Here is a 22,009-nt window from a genome sequence, read left to right as displayed (position 1 = left end):
CACATATGCTGCATTTTTGAAGTTATGCACAGCTCAAAATACCTAGGCACTCTTCTGTTCTACTTAAAGCATAAAGATGCTTCTGACAAAATGTTGAATTTTCTTATTTTAGTCGTGCATATGCTAATATTTACCCTTCTATTTCTCCTTTGCTCATTGCAGAAAATTTGTTCAGTGTTGAAATGAATTCTCTGTTGGTAAATGCACAGCTGCTCCTAAAAAGTGCTATAAAAACTGTATTTTTATCTGTTTAAGTGACAGACACAATTTACTTTTGGTTTTGAAATTGCCATCACACCTAAAGACAGTGTTGTGGAGAGATTTGTTTTCCTAACTACTGAAAGTTAAAATATTTCTTCTGGTCTCTTACCTGTGATTCCAAAATTGTAATCATCATGTGCTATCATGATTTGTTGTCTAAATTTATGGGCATATGCATGCCCGTGTGTTGTGTGTTCAGCAGGTGGGTGACACAGCAAGAAGAGGGTGTGCAGGGCACATCATTCAGCCACTCCTGCAGAGATGCTCTGAATCATGGAGTTGGTGCTGATTTGTGATGATAATGCTATTGAGATACTCTCCAAAGTTAGATTAAATAAGAAAGATCTGATGAGGTTGAGGGAGGTGATTCTGCCCCTCTGCTTTGCTCTGGTGAGACCCCACCTGCAGTGCTGTGTCCAGTGCTGGGGTTCCCAGCACAGGAAGAAAGCTGACCTGATGGAGTGAGTCCAGAGGAGGCCACCAAGATGATGGGAGGGATGGAGCGGGTCTCCTACAGAAGAGGCTGGGAGAATTGGGATTTTTCAGCCTGGAAAAGAGAAAGCTTTGGGGTGATCTAATAGTGGCTTTCCAGTACCTGAAGGGAGCCTTTAAGAAAACTGGGAGACTTTTTACAAGGATGTGTAATGGCAGGACAGGGGCAATGGCTTCAGACAGAGAGAGTAGGTTTAGATTAGTTATTAGGAAGGAATGAATTCTTCACTGGTGAGGCACTGAACAGGTTGCCCAGAGAAGATGTGGATGCCTCATCCCTGAATGTGTTCAAGGCCAGGTTGGATGAGGCTTTGAGCAACCTTGTGTAGTAAAAGGTGTCCCTGCCCATGGCAAGGGGTTGGAACTAGATGATCTAAGATTTGGGTATAGAGGATATTGCATTAGTGGAAATAATCTAATTGGCACAGCTTGAAGAGGGCTGTTGGTCTGTTAACTGCTCCAGTCACTGATTCTGGAGGAAGAATTTATTTTGTGGCATTTCTTGTCAGTCTATTCTTAGAATCTTACTGAAGTTAGAAAATAATTGTTTTAAGAGCTAAATTTAATGTGTAAGCATATTTAAAAAAAAAAATTAATTTCAGATGGAATCATGCAAAAGTAACTTTTCACTTCTTTTTTGATCTCTAAGATCAATTCATAGTTTCAAGTTTAAAGTTGACTTCATGTTATGAAATTTTTTTTCTCACCTTCAAACCTGTCTCTTTGTTTAAATATGACTATTTCAAGTTGCTTTTAGAGAACAATTTGAATAAGGTTTTTCTGTACACAGATTTTAGTTAATTAATGTAGGGGAGGAGAACTTGCCATGTAAGTATTTCCTGAGAAAAATCCTGTACAGGAAGTGAAAGGATATTCTTCAGAACAATTTTTAGTCTAAGTAGACAAGGCTACCATACATGTACAGAACAAACTCTAGGCTGCTAACTAATAAAATAAGCATAAATACACACTTGCAGATGTGGATTCCAGACTTTTTTCATTTAAGCCTGTCTTGACACTGCATATCTCCACCTGTCCTGGGATTTCTTGAGCCATTCACTTAAGGGGGAGAATTCCCTCCTTCCCACTCTCACTTCTCATGTGTCAGCACAAGCCCAGGAGCTCCGGGAAGCTGGAGCCCCAGGCTCTGACCTTTTGTAAAGCTGGCAAAGATCTGGGGAACTTTGTGTTCTGTCTCAGCACCCCTCACCTCCCTTGTGCTGTGTGAGAGTCTCTTTTACCAGTTAGGAAGAGAAATTTGAGACTCATTACCATTTACCTTATAAATGTGTGCTTTTCTTTGTCTTTGGTCACATATGAGCACCTTTATGTTTCAGAATAATTATTAAAAAGCAAAGATGAAGAAAATTGTCTTTCTCTGAAACACACTTTTCTAAGTTCTTAAAATAAAAGCAGTTTATCATTATGCCTTGCAAACCTAATGTGGAAGGAACCAGTGAAATTCTATTCAGATGAAGTAACTTGAAATGTATGTGCTATTTAAAAATTGTAATCATATTTACTGTCTGAAATATTATACTAGGTTTAATAAACAGGAATTTTTTTGATAGGTTAGTTGAAGCTCTGGATACTTGCGAAGGTGAGACTTCATCTAATGAACTAGTTCTAATACTGTAGTGCTTTTTTCTTCATACAATGAAATGCCTTATGTTCCTCATGCAATCAGATTATATGGATGCTAAAATATTTGACAATGTTCAGTTTTTCTCCGGGAAGCGGTACATTAAATTCAAGAGTACCATATTAATTGAATGACATTTTCCAATAATAAGATTTTTGTACTCTGTCTTTAGTGTGTGAGGTTAATAATGATTGTTAAAAATTGAAATAGGTATAGAAATCACCCTTTGATGTAGGCTAATTTTTTCTTGATGATGATTAAAATACGGTCCTGGAAAAGGGAAAACATAACCTGATATTTAAAAATAGAAAAAAGAAAGACCTCAGTGCCCAGCAAGTCCATGGAGGAGATCCTTCTAGAGACTATGCTAAGGCATATGGAAAGTAAGGAAATGATTAGTGACAGCCAGTATGGCTTCACTAAGGGCAAATCGTGTCTCACAAATTTGGTGGGCTTATATGACAGGGTTATGGCAGTGGTGGGTAAAGGAAGAGCAGCTCTGTCATCTACCTGGACTTGTGGGAAGAATTTAACACTCAAAACTGGAGACAAGCTGGATCTGATGGATGCAACAATCAGTGGATAAGAAATTGGCTGATTGGTCCCACTCAAAGAGTTGTGGCCAAGGGCTCGATGTCCAAAGGGAGAGCAGTGGCGAGTGGCGTTCCAGGGGTCACCACTGGGACTGGTGCTGTGTGACATCTTTGGCACCAGCGTGGACAGTGAGATGAGCTGCACCCTCAGCAAGACACTGAGCTCTGTGGTGTGGAGTTCCTTCCACTGCAAGGAAGTGATGCCATCCAGGGGGACCTTGCCAGCTTGAGAGGTGGGCCCAGGAAAACCTCATGAAGTTCAACAAGGCCAAGTGCAAGGTCCAGCACCTGGGCTGGAACTAAATGATCTGTAAGGCCCCTTCCAATCCAAAGCATTCTGTGTTTTTATGATTCTCTATACATAACTTCTAAGATATAGAGTAGGAAAAAACTGCCCTGTCAAATTCCTCCTCAGCAAACCTACCACCTGCATCAGTGTGTGGCTAATTCAGGATGACTTCAGAAAGCAAAATGAACCCTTCCAATAGATATTTTCTGACAACTGGCTCATCTCTTCATATTATTGGCAAGAACCACATTAAGACATTCTGTCACTGATCCTTTTTTTCATTGTTCTAATTCCTTTGCTCAGCAGGGTAAAGTACACATTGTCTTGGAAGTTCCCTGCTGGTAAGCTGAGAGAAGATGTACTCCCTGTGGCAGGACAGCTGAACGTGGGCTGCTGTGTCCACAATGCAGCCAGTTGTGTAGGATGGCTTCAGAGTAGCCCAGGTTAGCCTGGGCACTGGAGAGCAGAATTCAGAACTGAAGATTACATGCCCCTTTTCATTTTGTTGTACCTAGTGGCAAGTTAAATAAATACATAATTTAGTTACCCTGATTCATTTCCCATTCTAGGGATTTGGTAAAACATTCATTGTACCTGGTACATCATCTGACAGAAGCAGTGCAAACACAGACACAAAAACAAAGGAAGCAACATACTCTAAATCCAAAAGCAATTTGAATGTTCTTAGTTACTTGCAGAGTAGGGAACACTGGAAGCAAGCAAAGTAAACCTTAGGAAACAAAAATCGTGATGAAGGTGGTATTTTCAGCTTGAGAAGGATCCCTTTCCTTTGCAGTATGTATTTCTCTTAGAGCACATTGGCAGTTTTTGCTGCATGCAGGTTTTCCTGCAGTCACTGGTGCAAAATGCAGTGAGAAAGCACCAGAGGCTTCCTGAAGAGAAGCATTGCACAGCATGGCCAGTGGTCAAGAAAACACTTTACATGAGTGGGAAAAACTAAACTGTGATCATGGGTCCATGCCAGTCTGAGATCTTGCAGATCTTACCTGGACCAAAGACTCGCCCACATTAAAATTTCCAGACATCTATCTTCTGCTCCTACTGTAGCCTGTGTTTTTTAGAAAAAGGTTTTGCAGTTTGATTAGGTGTAATAACTTTCCTAAACTCATATTCACATGACCTTCTCAAATTGAGGAAAATTACTTTATAAACTGTTATTTCTGATCAATGTCATACTTTCTAAATAAAAAATTTATTTTAAGATTGTTTTTCAATGCTACAACAGCAGCAAAGAAGCATAAGAAAAGATATTACATTAATGTTAGGATGCTCAAATCTTTTTTAATTTTTCAATATGTTTTAGACCTTTTGCTTCTTCCACTGTTACTTTCTAGCAGGTCTTGACTGGATTTGGGATCTAAGCACTAAAATGTAGGGGTAGAAATGCAGAACAAAATTAAGCTCCCTACACTGACAATCTTTTTTTGAAATAAATAGAACTCAACACTCCCTTTACACTGGTTTCATCTCTTTTAGGCTGTAAATTGCTCTGAAGAGGGTTTGGAGTGGCAGAGCTTGATTTACCAAGAGAGTTCTCTGCCAAGTACGGTGCCCACAGTAGAAGGCTGAAGCTATTTGGAAGGTTTAGGAGCTCCTAGCTTAAATTTCTGCCTTTTTTCTTTTTATTCCTTAAGCTTATTTTTAGTTACATATTATTTTTTATTCCAATTTACTTACACTACTGCTCTGGATGAGTATGAAACATGTAGTCTGTATGTCTACAGCAGCTTGCCTGCACTAATGAGCCAGCCTCAATAGGGTGGGTTTGCCTGAGCCTGGCACAAGCTGGGACACCAGTGAGGGGTTTGGATTGTCATTGCCTTCTGCCAAGTCAAGTTGGAACCTGCGGGAGCTCACTTCTACTTGGTGAAGAGCCTGTATGCAGAGGTGGGCCCTTCTCTGCAGTATGTAGCAGGCCTTAGTTTTCTGCAGGGCTGCTTCAGTGATGGTCATACTGTCAGCCTTGTGGAGTGTGTTAAACCTGGCCATGTTTGCTGTCCCCTCTCATACTTCCTGCATGTGTCACTCACTATTTCTGCACATTTAAGGAAGTTCAGGCATCTCTTCCCAAGTATATAAATTAGAATGTTGGAGGAGACCAGGGGTAAAAGTGAAGGCCATATGGATTTTGTAAAAGGGAAGTTATCTCAGTCTTCTCATACATGTTGTCTTCCTACTACCTCCTGAGAGAAGGTTCAAGTACACCTTAACCCTGGAAGTGTCTGTTTTCTTTCAGGTTGTGGCCAGGTATCTTCTCCCAGGTATTTTCTTCCTTGGGTACCTTGTCATAGTCACCTGTGCTTATGAGTTGTCAGCATTTTAGGTGCTGAAATCTGGGCTAGTCCTGCCACATTCATTCCACTTCATCTTGGAGAGAAGTAAGCACTCCTGCAGGGCAGTGCATCTCTCCTAAAGCAGGTGGCTGTCAGGGAACACTAAGCATCCATTGGAAGTACTAAATATATTCTATTTTTAAATAAAGTGTGAAATTCTTCATTTGCGTAGTCACCAAAGAAGAATATAGAACAACAGAACATAATTTCAGATGTTGTTTACTACTCATTCCTCTGATGCCACATCCAGTGGAGCATGAGTATTATTAAGGTGTAATTGATAACATACTGTATCTCAGTCCAGATCTTGCATTATGACTGGGATGCATATACCTTTCCTTAAACTATTTAATTCAATGTGATTTGAATTATCTATTAAACTGTATAACAAATGAGTAAGCAAGTAGGGTCAGACATGAGAAATTAAGCAGGGCTATTCACAGCCAAGTCAGAAGACGAAACTGTGGTTTTTAAGTTTTGAATTCCTTAGGGTAATTCAGTATATCAATTAATTCATAAAATTAAAAATAATTTTACTGTAGTATGATGAAAGTAGGGCTGTGCTTTTGGTTGTGTTCCTAATGAAATGAACTTATGTTCGTGTGAGGATTCTTGTTTGTGTGTGCACCAAGACCTTCTTTGGAATGTTATCTCTAAACTTGAATTTCATTAGCTGATATTTCATCCCACATGGGCTGCCCACCTGCTAGTTTTTAAAGTTTTTATTGTGTAGGTGTTGGTTTTCATTCTCATTTACAGCTCATATAAGTGTAGCTGCCTTCATCTGTGTATGTGTATCGTGTTCTTCTCTATTTACTGTGTCATGGTCCTAACATACTGAGTAATATTGTGCTATCATGTGAGAGTTGGGTTTATTTTTAACTCATTTGGTTCATAGTTGAGTTGTATTTTTTCTTTTATGTTCCCTTTTCCATTCCTGCCTCTGTTCCCAGCCCAGAGTACAAACACAGCAAGGGCTGGGGTTCCCCTTGCTGCATTACAATGAAATAGTTTTTCCTATAGTTGCTGACTGTCAAGTAGGTGATTTTTAAGTGATGCTAGGCACTTCATAAATAACTGTAGTGTTTTATATTTGTGTGTATGTAAACACATCTGTATATCTATAGTCTTAATATAGACATATTTTATAAAACTCAAACTGTATTTTTTCTGTTTTACTCTTTATAGAGGTCACATCTGATACTAATGAATACAAAGAACAGTTACAATATTTTACTGGGTTTTGTTGGTTTTGGGGCTCAGCTTGCTCTAGACCCTTTTGTACTTTATGATTAACTTGATTTTTTTTGATGTTGAGAATATGTAGCATCATAATTGGTACCCAAAAGTCATGGGATTTTTCCAGTTTCACTTCCATGATCCTTTCCTACTTGCTTGTGGAATGCCACTGTGGGATTGCAACTTTCTTGATCTCTGATGATAGTGCTGAATATCTTGTCCTAAAATATCTTAAGGGTTCAGACCTGTCATCTCTCCAGTTCATTGTGGCTTTTGAATCCAAACTGTGCCCACTGTGGTGGGAAATGTATCACAATCCTTTCTTCTGTTTATCAGAACTCAGTATTCTTCCATGGCTTCTGCAAGGTTGTGAGGCTGCTGAAAGCAAATTATCATGAGGCTCACAGCAACCACTGAAACTACTCTTATCACGAGACTGCTCCCAATGACCAGGTTTTAAGCTTAGTTGCATATTGGATGAGAAAAAAGGTTTCTGTTTTATTGACAATAGTTCAATGAAGGTATGCTCTCTAACATTAGGAAAAGCTTGAAATCCTCCCTCACAAAATGCTTATACAAGTAAGAAATCATGTATATTTAACTCTTTGTTTCTTCCAGAAAACTCTGCTTGTGAACATACTGTAAACAGCAAGTAAGAAACTTATTACCAAAAGTTGTTAGCATGAAAGTACAGATAAACTGTCTTACACAGAATAAATAGAAAAATCGGGGGTGGCTTATCAATATATGTATAGTACATATAAGATAGTGTATATTTTTGGAGGAAAATATTTAGTTTCTATTCAGGCATATCTCCATTTCCTTGACACAGGTTAAAAAAACCTTACAGCTATCTAGAACACTGGCCTAGCTCTTATAAACAAATTATGGAACTTAAGGTAGATGGAGAACGTACACCTGAAAAAACAGAAGTTTGCAAGCTTTGGGGAATGAACCAAACTTTGGTGACATTAAGGATGAGAGGGTGTATTTCTTTGTGTAAGCTATTTCCTTTTCAAATATTCATTAAGGGCTATTGTAAGGGAGATGACAGTGAACCAGATGAAAAAGCAACATACCTAATGGGGAAGTAAACGTGTGCTAAGATGTCTGTTGACATTGGAACCTTTTCTATTTCTTTATTGTCTGGGAACTGAAATAGCACAACTTGCTCCTTGCCTTTATGTAAATTTTGCTGTAGTCAGCTGCAATTTTATCACTTCACTGTGTAAGCTACTATAATATGCTTTATTTAAAACACGGAAATCCAGTTAGAAGGTGTAGCTGTGTAGAATACCAGTACTATCTGATGAGAAGAGTAGATCCTTGAGACTGTTTTCTAGGGTGTTTATGGGTCTGGGTAAATGCTTTGATAGGTGTGAAGTTCTTAATTGAATTCTACAATTAATTCAGTTCTTAATTGAATTGAACTTCTGAATATCCTTTGTGCAGAGGGTCACTCTTGCTTCATGGTGAGACCATGAAACATCAAGATGCAGCAGGGTGGTAGGTTAGGCGTGGTGCTGTGGGGATACAGCTGCAGGGCATGGCCAGCTCCAAGTGCAGGTACAAAGAGCAATGCTTCCTGTGTCTGTCCAGTGGCATGAATACATAAATATGACATTTTTAATATCAAGGTATGCTTCTAGGTTGGAGAAAGATTTCAGTATTTTTGCTGCTCATGGGAAATATTAGCATTTTTAGAATCTGCTACAGAGCAGCCTATGAACTATAGGAAACACCTTTGAGCTAAATCTAATAAATAAGTGAGGTTGAAATTGTAACTGGGTTAAATACCTCAGAAAGGCTTGAGGAGTGAGGAGTATTGGGGTCCCCTGCTCATGGAGCTCATTTTCCAAAATGAACCACAATGGAGCAGGTAAGGACTATGGTTATATGGGTGGGTATGGCACAATGTATCAGCAGGCCTTGAAAATCACAGGCAAGTCTCTGTGTGTGAAGAGGGCAGCAAAGATGGAGCAGGGCCTGGAGGGGAAGCTGTGTGAGGAGCAGCTGAGGTCACTGGAGGAGACTGAGGAGATGTCTCACTTCAGACTGCAACTTCTACATAGGGGAAGAGGAGGGACAGACACTGATCTTATCTCTGGTGACCAATGGCAGGACCTGGGGGAATGGCCTGAAGCTGTGTCAAGTGAGATTTTTTAGTTTTGATATTAGGAAAAGATTCTTAACCCATCGGGTGGTTGGGCATTGGAACATGCTCCCCACATCTGGTGCTGTGACCACTGCCTGCCAGAGTTCGTGAAGTGTTTGGACAACGCTCTTGGTGTCATGGTGGCATTCCTGGGGTTGTCCTGCGCAGGGTCAGGAGCTGGACTTCTGTGGTCCTTTTGGGTGCCTTCCAACTCAGGATATTCTATGATTCTGTAAGTATCAAGTTAGAAAAACAAAGCTTGTAATAGGAAGACGTGCTCCAATATGTCTTACAGTAAGAGCAAAGTGTGGGGTCAGTAAAATGAGAACTATTTGGGGTATTTTTTCCTACTCATTTTTCTTTTTCTGGTAGTGCTAAATTAACATCTTTAAATTGTGGTCCACTTTAACTATTACAGTGCTTCTGAGAAAAAAAACCCCATAATTTTAATCATTTTTTGTCTGAGCTAATTGATAAAGAATTGCTTTTAGTGTTGTCAAATTTGTCATTTTATCAAGTAATCTTGGTTCTCAGAAAACATGGGAACAGAGGGAAATATTAGAACATGTACTTGTGCAGATCTTTTCTTGCTTTTCTTTGTGCATTAATTTCTAATTATTTGAAATCTCGGGAAAACAAGAATGGTCTCATATGAATCAGGGCTCTGCATAAGTTGTTTCTTTGTGCTGTTCTTCTGGGAAAGCAGAGAGAAGCTGTTTCATATTCGTATGAAATGTTTACATAATACACTTACCCATGCAGCTCCGTGTATTGTATTAACTTAATTTGTATTACTTTATATTTGTAAATAATGCTGTTGAAGCTGGATTTTGTGAGCAAGTCTTAATAGTTTCATTTCTTTCAGATCTGTTTGCAAACTACCACATAATTGGCCTGGTTTATTGATCTCACAGAGATTACGTGTCTGACACTGCACCAGTTAATAAAAGGTTTTGTTGGCTTTCTTTAAACTGAGTATTTGAGAACACACAGCCCTGTTATGCTGTAGAATTTAAATTGCTTATGTACTGGAATATTTACTACCCTCTTTGTTGTTTCATTTCAGAATGACCTTATTTAAAAATGTATGAGGCTATTTATAATCGACTCTGTGGCAGTGATTAAAGAGGTGTGAATAATAGCTTATTGGAAGTTGACAGCTCCTTGTTTGCTAAACTGCTGTTGGAACGTTTATGCTGCTCAGTTGTACCTCATTTTTCTGAGGGGAAGCTGCATTTTGACAAGTGCATAGAACAGGTATATGTGGCTGACATTTTTATTATTTAAAGAAAACATTTTGAGTTTATTTCTTTAACTGCGCGAAGTTAATTAATTGCCTACTCTGTGCCTAATGATCTGTCTATAGTGTGTTAGTAAAATAAGAGTGAACAAATGCATTTTTACTTGCAAAAATCAGATGTTGTTCTTTCGGAATAGAAAGTGTAGCTCCAAACGTGTTTGATCAGGCAGCCAGACATCTGTCTTTCTGATGAGGGTAAGACTGGTCTCCGATGTTTTTGATTTGTGATTAGGATTCTAAATATCTCTAACTTCAGGAAGGCAGCCAGGTAATTTTTTTCATTGCTATTCAAAGATAAGAACAAAGGAAAAAAGGACCATGACTTATTTATTTGCTAGTCACGTTGAAGTAATTCAGTTTTTTGTAACAGCATACATAGATACCAATGAGCTTATAGATAAGACTGATAATCAGATAATACTAAGTGTTTATCCATACAGCTGATAACACAAATAACTTTCTGCCTTTTGCTCTGCCATCACAAGTATCTTATTTGACCTAGAGGACTCGTTTTAAAGATGAACAGTAATTACAGCCCCTCTTCACTCTTGTGTCTTGGTTTATGGGAATAAATAGTTTCTTGTAGTTCTGCACACCCCATGGTGAAAGTATAAAACATAAAACTTTTTAGCTTATTTCAGAGAGGGTATGTCAGAATACTGCAGGGACTTCATGTGCATCTTGAGTTTCTTGCAACCAAAAATTTGGTAGTAAATTTTCTCCTTTACAGCACTGCCTTTTAGCAGTGACCTGACCATAACATCAGAACTGTTTATTCAAAGTGTTTAATAAATGGTGAAGAAATTAATCGTTTCATATTGGGTTATTACTAAAAACATGTTATTGATCCACAGGTTTTACTCCATAGGGCACTAAAATGAGATAGTGCATAATTAGTATTCAGAGTGCACTGAGCTTATGGACTACTATAAGATCTAGGTATTATTTAATGAAATATATTGTGAAATTAATCTTCATCGCTTCTGTTCTTAAGAACTAGATTGGGCTTTTTACAGAGAAGAGAGGTTGTTTCTTATATGTGTTCAGATTATGACAATATATTGTTTTCAGCTCTTCTGGTTCACTCAGCTGCCTCAAAACTCTGCTTCGGGTGGCCAAAAATTAATGTGAAGTTCCACTTAGGAGTTGTCTGGTTTGTACTGTTGAGTGTTTCCATTGTGGGTAGTAAGTCAAAATGTTTGGGAATTGTCCTGGAGAAAGGAATTTGAATGTCATATGGCTTGAATTTTCCTCAAGAGTCTTGACAGGGTATGTGTCAAGAGTACGTAGCTTTGCAAAACAAGCAGAACTTCATATAAAAATTATTTGGGATATCAAAGTTCTAGAACTCTGTATGGTTTTCTAAGTGCCTGAATTACTTTGTCTTGCAATAATGTTGTTTATGTATGCCTTATTCTCAAAGCAATGATCCTAAGATTGTACTTTTTCATCCAAAAACATATTGCCTGAATTTGCTGTTGAGCTGAGCATCATAGGATTGGCTATTTATACTTTAGATATATATACACATACATATATATATACATATGTATATGTATATATATAATATACTTAGATATATTTATACTTTAATATATACTATAAGTAGTGTCTTATTTATTTTATTTCCTCAGTATTCCTAACTTTTCTGATCTCCTCTTGTATGTTTAACATCACTTTTGGGTTACTTAAAAATGCAATGCTGCTGTACTTTCATTATAGCGAGCATATTGCAAGGTGACTATTTATCAGAAATTCTTAAATTTATCTGAAATTTTTGTTTTAAATTCTACATCATCCTGGCCACTCTGATAGTCTTGTGTCTCAGAAGTTGCTGTCATTGTTCAAAATTTCTAGTCACAAGGAGTTTAAATCATTTTTGTGTTAAGAAAGTTTGGTTCCTTTTGTGGTTTTTACTGTCTTTAAGTAGATATGAGTGCTATTGCAACATTGTAATGTTGGACAAGGAACCTGGAATGAAGCCATCGTGGGGAATGTTCACATGTGTTTCTGTGCACTGTGTAGTAAACGAATAGTTTAATTACCCACTCTACCCCTTGCTTTTTTCTCTTTCCTTGTGTGGCCTTGAGTTGGTTAATCAGCAGAGCTCAGATGATGATGGTTACAGCAGCTCCTCAGCTGCTGCGTTCCGGAGCACGGCCATTACCTGCACTGGCCAAGCCTGTGCCTTCCTGTTAGTCTTTACTAATATTTAGCTGGTAACACAAAGTTGATTTTCACTCTTACCCTAAAGGGTTTTTAAAGTCATGTTGTATTTAAATTGTAATGTGAAGCCTTGTGGGTCTGTTCTAAATTCTTTGCTCTTTATCTCTCTCTGGTTTCCTTGTCCTCCAGAAAGAACAAATATGTCATTCATGTCAGCTGGCAAAAAGATTGGTGTTCTGAAGGCAAGGGTAAACTTACTGACTCATATTTTCAGAGAGAAATATTTATTTCACCTCAAGTCCCATGTTTGACTTCAAAAATAAAATTGTAGGATGAGATTTCATAGGTATCTCTCCATTTTTACCAGTCCACAACAGATCTCTCAAGTTTCGACACAGCGTCTTTAACCACAAAAATTCATCCTAATAATTCTCTTTCTTAACATTCATGGAGTTCAGAAACTTGTAGGTTTAACTTGGGATCCCTAGAGCAGTATGGATGTATTTGGCTATTACTGATATATAGAGTATTATTTTCAGCTATTTCATTACACTTTTTACCAGGCAGTTCTTCATAGTGTCCATAACACCCCAGTACAGTGTTGTACTTCCTGTAGTAAGGGAAAGTTAGGGCACAGAGTCTTTCCCATACAATCCTCAACACAATGGAAATGTGCCTTACCCCTCTACTGCTGCCTTTCCCAGAAGTGCAATTTCTGTCAGGCAGCCTTGCAGAGTTGTGTTTTTTTTTTTTTTCTTTTTAAACATGTCATCTCATCTTACCGCCTTCATTGTGGCCATTTGTTTTCCATGAGTGAATTGATTTATTTAGTGATGGCTTCTCAGTAGCCCTCTGCTCACTGACTGTGCTTGTGTCCTAATCCTCAGTCCATTTCCCTGCACCCTCCTCTCTCTGATGGCGTCACAGGTTCAGAAAAATGAAATTCTCCTGAAAAACTAGTCCAGTATTTATGTTGTCCCTTTCACGAGTCCAATTCCTCTAGGAGATCCTGTTTATTTTAGTTACATTTGTAACCATAAAGATGTCTCAACTGCTTTTAGGAGGAGCAGAAGATTAGATAGATCTTTATAAAGGGTGTGGGTATGTTCTTGGAAAAATAATCAGAGGTTGTAAAATATATCTTTTTAGAACATTGAAAAGTCAAGTCTGATCACATTTAAATTCTTCAAATTCTATGTTTTCTTGTTCTATTTCCCATAGGAAATAAGAGGTTGTAAGATTAGAGATGTTTAATGTCTGAGCTGTTAACAGCCAACTCTTCATTATTAAGATTCACAAATGGAGTAACTAGGTTAAAATGTTTAAATTTTTTCGCATTATTTTTATTGCTGCTATTCCTTTTCATAGCATATCAGTGAATTGCAGTTGTACAGTGGTTCTGATAGAGCAAATAAGATTCTTAAAAACTAAAACCTGCTCTAGAAATACTGTCTATAAAATTTAACTATTACATACGCTAAAGTAGCTACAGGTAACACTATGCCTTTGCTGTCTTCAGTAACTCTCTGGCTTGTAATTTTAACCAGTTCTTAGTTCTTAAAAAATCTCTCAGATGCTGTCTGTGAAGCAATAAAAAAAAATTCATAAAGTATTTGGAAGTTTTTCTCCCTTTTTAGAATTTGTCTCTTCATAGGAGACCTGATACAGTAAGCTTGAAGATCATTTGCCTTCTAAACAAAGGAGTTTCGTAACAAACCATGCACTGAGGTTTGTTAGGCTTCAGCTGTTTTTTTAGTAGCCTTTACAAAGAAAAGTCTGACTTGCAGTGACTACCAGATGTTTCTTGCTGTCTTCAGTACTCATCTGAAATCAGACATGTCTAAGTTGCTTTCCAATTGTCTTTTCAATTTGTTTACAAAAAGTTGGCAAAATTAAATTTAAGAATGCCACTAATGCGTGTCAAGTCATTTACATGAATAAATATGGAGGTGAATAGGGTCTTTTTTTTGGAAACTAGTCTCTCTGTTTAAGCTACCCAGTAAGTGATCCTTTGTTGGATTGTTCTTTATTGCTGTTTGTTTACCTTACGTATGAATTTCAATGTTGCATGAAACGGATAAGCTCTTTTAAATTAAAGTCTCAAAATGTTTGACTTCTTCCTTGTGTAGACAGTGGGAATTTGGAGGTGTTGGACTAAATTGAGTACAGTTATTCATCACCATTAATAAGTCTTGGAACACACCTGCTGTACAGTAAATTCCAATATCATATTTAAAATCTTAGTTTTCTTTTTTTTAATTTTAAATCTTCTTTATTTGCTTTATTTTTTTAGGTATTCTTTGGTTAGGAACCTTTTGCCAGCTTTACTGTGCTGTGTGTTGATCCTGTGCAAATATGCATGCATGCTTTCATAGAAATTCAGTGTATCATGTAGTTGCATACTGTAAAAAGTAATTATGAATGCTTAGGAAACCTTTTAGCATTAGCTTATTAGCTACTGTTCATTCAGCTCACTTTACATTCATGTTAACACTAACTGAAGAATGTCAAAAAAGCTTTTTTCTTTGTTCCACTGTTTTGTGCCAACACTTAATTTGCCCCTCCAAATAATAGTTACAGATAATATTATAGAAATATAAATAATAATTATCTGCAGTCTCTCTTTTATTTTTTTTAACATAGCAACAAGCGAGTGAAAGATTAGAAATTTTTTGCGTGTGGGTTTTGGGGGGTTTTTTGGTGACTGGAAAATGCAAAATAGTGTAAGGAGTAATTCAATTTAGACTTTATGAAGAACCAAATGTGAAGCTGAATGAAGCAAAGCAGCTGAAGGAGTTTCTCCAGAGGTGCAGCAGAAGACAACACAATGGCTTTTTCTGGATCTTGGTCACATTACAGACCCAACTACTTCAGTTCTGTTCCGTAAGGAAAGGTATTTCTTCCCTGATTCTAAAAATGGTTTTTTTTGGCCATTGCATCTTTAAGGTAGAGAAATACTTTAAATTAGGTAAAAAATAAATAAGAATGTTGGAAATCCTGGCACTTGTGTCAGTTACCGCTGTTTCTCCCTGTACTGGATTTGCTTATGAATTTGACATCTCTCTTGAAAGAGGCAGATTATTTTCTGAAATCATTGAGCAATATACAAATTTTCAGCAGTTGATAGGAATTTCTGTTGCTGGTAGAATTCAGAAATGTAAGAATGAACTATAATCAGAGGAATATAAGGCTTAAAGGCAAGGGTAGCATCAGCAAAGAGCCCTGATGCTCAGGAAGGGAAGAGCAGGAGCCCTCCCTGGGGGTGCCAGCAGCCTCCAGGACTGCAGGAAGGGCAGACATTGGCCTTCTTCCCCTGCTCCACTGCTCTGCCAGTCAGAGAGACTGTTCTAGTGCTCAGCCACCCTCTGGTGACAAACCTTTTCCTGCTATCCAGCCCAGACCTTCCCCAACCTGGTTCCACACCATTTCCTCGTGTTCTGTCACTGGTCCTGACAGTGAAGAGATCAGTGCCTGCCCCTCGGGAGGATGGTGAAGACCACACTGAGGTCTCCCCTCAGTCTCTCCTCCAGACTGAACAGACCAAGTGACCTCAGCCATTCCTCACATGGCTTCCCCTCGGACCCTGCACCATCCTTGGGGGCCTTCTCTGGACGCTCTCTACAGCTCAATGTCCTTTTGACACTGTGGCACCCAGAGCTGCCCCCAGCACTCAGGTGAGGCTGCCCCAGGGCAGAGCAGAGCAGGACAATCCCCTCCCTTGCCCTGCTGGCCATGCTGTCCCTGATGTCCCCCAGGACAGGGTTGGCCCTCCTGGCTGCCAGGGCACTGCTGGCTCAGGTTCAGCTTGCCATGGGCCAGGACCCCCAGGTTCCTTTCTGTGGCACTGAGCTCCAGCCTCTCATTGCTCAGCTTACTCTGCCACGTAAGTTCAGACAGAGATAATATCGTGTCATCATGTTATGTCTGCTCTGAAGTTCCTGGCTTTGCAGGGTATTTTCTTATTCCTTTAGACTGTTTAGATAGAGAGAGTATCATTCTTCAAGGCTAGCAGTGCTGTTTTCTCAGGATGTTATTTCACCTTTTAAGGGAAACAGTCTGAAACAGTTTGCCAGAACATTTAATAGTTTGCTAGTTCATCTAAGTAACTTATATTGAGAACTGAATGTGACTTTTTTTTTAATTTAGGCTAGTAGCTAATTTACTATTTCTTTGTGTTAGAGTGCATATATTAATGTCTTTAATTTCTTTAAGAGGCTCTTGCATGTGTTTCTCTTCATTCTTGCAGCACTTTCTCAATGCTGATTTGAATCTTCAAATCTCTGATGGGGAGCAGCTGTAGTGTCAGTCTCAGCATGGCTGTGTAAATCCTGAAAGTTTATTGTGTTCTCATACCTTCTTTGGGAACCAGACCCCTCTTGAAGCATGTGCTAACAGTGAATGTGAAATATTACAATAGATAGATAGTGGTTATTCTTCAACATAGAGCCAAAGAACTGGTTTGTCCAGTTTTTGGTCAAAACATCTGGGATTAAGTGCCTTAGCAGGGAGATTCAGTAGCTATACATGAACAATTTGTGTACAGGAATGGAACGGTGTAAATCCAGATTACAGTTTTAAAGAGGTTAGCCCCAGCTTTGGAAGCATCTCTCATAAATTACTTGAGCTTCAGAGAAAAATAACATCCTGCTAAAGTGTGCTGTGGAATACATTCATAGTCTTTTGGAGTATTTTCAAGAGGTTAGTATGGCAAAATATGTTTATTTTCTTAATATAATATTAGAAATACCAATTAACTTTCATTCTGATTTGTATAAATTTAAAAATTCTTATTTAAATGTATAAAATCCACTGACATAAAACTTCCCATTACTATTTTAGCAATGTATATAGTCCTCATGAATGCATCTTTTGAAAATTAAATTATTCCTTAAGCTTTAGGCTTCCATTTAAACAGGATAAATGACGCCTTTCATAATCTCATGTAGCCACCTGTTTCAAGAGAACACCAGGGATTGTCTATCCTTGAAATCCAGTAAAATGCTGTAAATCCATTGTGTGTTTTTTGACCATCTCTCTTTTCATGCTCCTACACTGCAGTGGATTCCTGAGAATGATAGCTGTTCATTATCTTGCAAAGGGAACAAGCCACACTTAGAATTTAGATGGTTCTTTATTTCCCACTTCACACAAATAAATTATATAAATGATCAGTGATTGCATATTTTAAAAGAATTGAAAATCAGTAATGTGAAAAATCTGTAATGTAAAAATGAGTATTACAGAAATATAGTAGACAATTAAATTTGGAGGGACTTGGAACTTGTCATACTGCTCCCAGACAGCAATTTTCTGCTGCCAATGTTTTGGTTGATTAGCTGTGAATATAAATGCAAAAATTATGTGCAAATCATGTATGAATATGCATAATAAACTCATGTTAGTCAAGGTACATAGGTATGTGTAGCAAACCAGATCATCCAAATTACATGTTACGACTATATTTATCTACATTTTGATATTCTAGCATCTCTTTGTAATCTTTGTTTTCAAAAAAAAGGGAATTAGGAATGTTTGCTGTAACAATCTGTCATGATAATAACATATAATCACTACAAATTACTTACCCTGAATCTAAAAGTCAAGGCACATATTTTGAAAACTGAAACATAAAACACCCTTAAAAGTGCTATATGTGGAATAGGAGTGAAGCCAAAGTGTAACTTGTCAACTTAATAGACAAATAGAACACTGGAATGTTTGAACTTGCAGTCAGAATAAATAGATGACCATTGTGCATTTGACAAACTATCTCTCTCTCAAGAGGTATATTTAAGAAATTACGAAAAAAATTGTGAAATATGAAATGAAAATAAATCTGTAATCTAAATAAATGTATTTTATTAAGTTATTAATTTAGATTATATTTATGTAACATGTATTCAAAATTGCATCATTTCTTACTCTATTAATTTAGGAATGAGTAAAGAATTATGTCAGAGCTTCACAAGGCATGTGATTAATTTCAGCGGTATGTGTGCCAAATAGAAATTTTGGTAATGCTGAAGGCTTTTAGTGGCATCTTGTGATAGTCATAAAATTTTTGGAACAAGAAAAAATTTCTGTCATAGCCTATTCTTGTGTATAAAATGTGCCATTGGAGTATCATCCTTCTGCTTGTATTTAAGAGGATCTCAAAACTTTAAAGCCAAACTGGTATTCCTGTATTGTAGTGTTTTTATTATCCCTGAAATAAATATTTACTGTCTATAAACCTAGGTAATGATGTTACATAAAATATCCAGTATTATGAAATATACATTTATATAAACATGTGTCTTCCTGAAGGATTAACCTGGCCTAGTGGTATGTGAGTTGATGAGGGATTGAGTAGCATCCTGGAGTGGATTTGGTTACAAGTGATAGCTTCTACTAACTCAGCATTTTATGTAGAATGCTGTGGCTGTAGAAAATGTGGCTGTGGAGTTTTTCAGCATGGATTAAGGTAATTATCAAACTGTAATTCAGATTAAGTCTTTAATGAGGATAAATCTAAAGCAACCGTGTTAGAGTTGTGTTCAATTTGTGTTGCAGTTGTGACCAGAAATAGGATATTACACCCATTCAGCAAGTTGGTCAATATGAGGGAACTTGCATGTAATTTTGGTGTGTGTGGTTTATGCCTGTATGTATCTTACATTTAGTGTCTCCATCTTGCTGCAATCAAATAAGCTTCTCTCACCACATTTTCCCAAATGATTGGAACCCATTGGTACCTAGTGCCAGTTAATGATGAGACAAATTTCTGTGGCTTTTCTTGGGTTGGTGGAATTTTTCTGTGTGCAAGGGTTAATTTCTACTGTAATAATAAATCTTTTTAAAAACCTGTTTCTGAGAAAGTAATTAATTGTCTTATCTCCTGAATGCATCTCTTAGCTGTTTTTTTTCAATATCTGAGAAATTTTACAAAGAAAAAAATGTCAACTCCATGGAGTTAAGAGTATTTTGAACATAGAGCAGAGTGGTACAGTCACCAGTGGAAAGGTGAATTTAATTTTTGAAGAATTAAACAGACCATGTAATACATGGACATATTTCTTACTCTCAGCCTTTCATCAGTTTAATTCACTATTTCCATTTGTTCAGTTAAGTGGAGGTACTAAAAGATGACGGTTTCTCAGATATTTATACATCTTACGCTTGATTTTTATGATCACGGTGCTCAGTTGTCTTGGCAGTAAATCCCTGCAGCCTTCAGAATGTGAGGGGCAGATTTGGGTGTGCAGATTAATTTTCTGAGTCTTGTGAGGAATATGATAAACTGTGCAACTAATATTGGTGACAGAAATCCAAACTTACCAGCAGTCACATGGGACATGAGGGAAAAGTTTCCACTTTTTTCATCTTTAATTTAATCAAACAATGACCAAAACATTGCTACCTACCCAGAATTGGTCCCTGCAGTATATTTTTGAAATTTTTTTTTTTTTTTTTATCATTAATATCAAGATTTTCTTTAAGCCTGTGCAACTTTATGGAAAAATTGTATGTTCTTTAGAAAGTAAAAAATGGACAGAGTGCAGATTTATTGAAAGTTCATGCCTGTGTATTACATAGCTGCTCCCATTCTGCTTAATGTTTTGTCCAAATGCAGTCACAAATATAAATGCTTGTAAAAACTTCAGTGTTGCATAGGATAAGTTTTGTCACCTGTATTGAGTGAACACTACTGTGCATTTTCTGTGGTTCCCTGAGGGACAGCATGTGAAATGGGGGAGCCCTGAGAGAGAAGAGTGTACAATGGTACATGGCTCCTTCCCTTCTGAGTGTTTAAAGCTGCACTGAAATTATAGAATTTTTTTTTTAAAAAGTGCATGGCAGGGATATGGTTCTTTTTTCACTGCTTCATAAATACTTCACTGTTTTTATAGATACTTCCTTAAAGTATTACATTTCCTATAAGTTTTTGTAAAGCTTCCTGACAGCAGCAGGTGACATGGAATTACACAAGTTAAGTTCTCATTTGTAGAAACCTTGGCTTGTACAGTGGTGATAACAGGCAAAGGGTACAGTTAATTTTCTCATACACCTTTGGCTGTATTGTTTTTGAAGGTTAAGTTCTTTCTTATGGGACCATTTATAGTGTTTTCAAACCTGTCAGCACCTTGTAGTAAATACAATTTTTCAAATTATGCTGCCACTAAGAATTTTTATATTTGCATGTAACATTTACATCAATCCAGAGACTATAAAGAGAAAAAATTTGGGCAATAGTTAGCTTTTTCATTTAAAAAATGACCATCATTTGCAAATCCAATAGAGTCCCTTTGCAAGTCCCTTTGTACCACTGAAAGACTGAAAGACTTCATTTTGCAAAGCTATAAAGCTTGCATTTTTAACACAGAAAAGCTGCAGAGTAATGAAGAGTCTCAAAGCAACATGGTGAAAATGATATTTTAAGTTACTTCACTGTAGGAACCCTAATAAGAGAAATATTTCAAAAGCATATCTTTTTGTATTATGATGTAGGTATTCATTTCCAAATCTAACTTTAGGCTGTCAAACCTGAAAATGTGTATGTATGTGTGTATCTATGTGTATATGTAAGTGTGTATGTATACATATGTAAACAAATGTTTCCTATGTTAAGGATTATTTTTGGACCAAGGCTGAACACCTGAAATGATTGTCTGTGTGTACTCTTTGCTTCTCATCTCTGCTCTCGTGTCAGTTCTACATACAGCTGAATTCTCATTTGAGCACTGGAGTGGGTTTTTGGAGTTTCCTGCCCTTGGAGGATCTATACATTTGTAACAAGTAACACTCAGACGTCAGTGATGGCAAAACTTCCACCATGTCTGCTCCACTGGGAAGCCTTGAGCTCGTCCTGCATTTCCACTGTTCCAGTGTCATTTTGCATGCAGGACTAAGTTACCTGAAAATGACTTGATGATAAGAACAAAGACAACCAACAGAAAGTTTTCTCACTGAGACTGGAATATTTGCCACATTTGCTCCAAGTATCACTTACGTCATCTCGGAGTGTAGTGCCAGAGCTGTAGCCATTACCCTTGTTCTGGGGAATTGGTCCTGACTTAGATCATCAGGATTTACTCCAGACTTTGCCATCAACTTTGAGAGTCAGGGGGTTTTTTAGTGTCAAATGCTGATGGATTTTAAAACCATAATTTAAAATTGACAAGCAGAAAAATTCTGTTTACATCATTGATTTTAATGTATCTTGGGTAAGCCAAGCCAAACATCCAATGTCTCTCTTGGTAAAGTATTTAGAGCACATTTTTTCTGCAGTCTGCTTGCAAAGCATTTATTTTAAACTCAAAGTTTCTTTGAGTTGACCTGAAGAGCAAATAATCCAGTGCATATGTATTGAGGTGATTTATATACCTTAGTGCTTATTAAGATTCTTGAATTTTGTGGGTTTTAATGTGTTGGAATATTCCGTCAAAGTGTGTCAAGCTGCATTTGACTAGAATTCAGTTAAGAGGTGTAAAGCTATTTTGAAAGAGGTTTTTATTAGTTAAACAAAATTATCAGAAATG

At 37.4% G+C, this 22,009-nt stretch overlaps 1 protein-coding gene across 8 annotated transcripts in view; it reads left to right on the top strand.

The window, feature by feature from the left end:
• ZEB1 (zinc finger E-box binding homeobox 1) overlaps positions 1-22,009 on the top strand; it is a 121,157-nt gene that overhangs the window by 66,744 nt on the left and 32,404 nt on the right. The window lies entirely within an intron of this gene.

This window comes from Passer domesticus, chromosome 1 (assembly GCF_036417665.1).
Source record: "Passer domesticus isolate bPasDom1 chromosome 1, bPasDom1.hap1, whole genome shotgun sequence".
NCBI classification, from domain to species: Eukaryota; Metazoa; Chordata; class Aves; order Passeriformes; family Passeridae; genus Passer; species Passer domesticus.
Note: the sequence above shows the minus strand (reverse complement) of the source record. Positions and strands in the feature narration are given on the sequence as shown.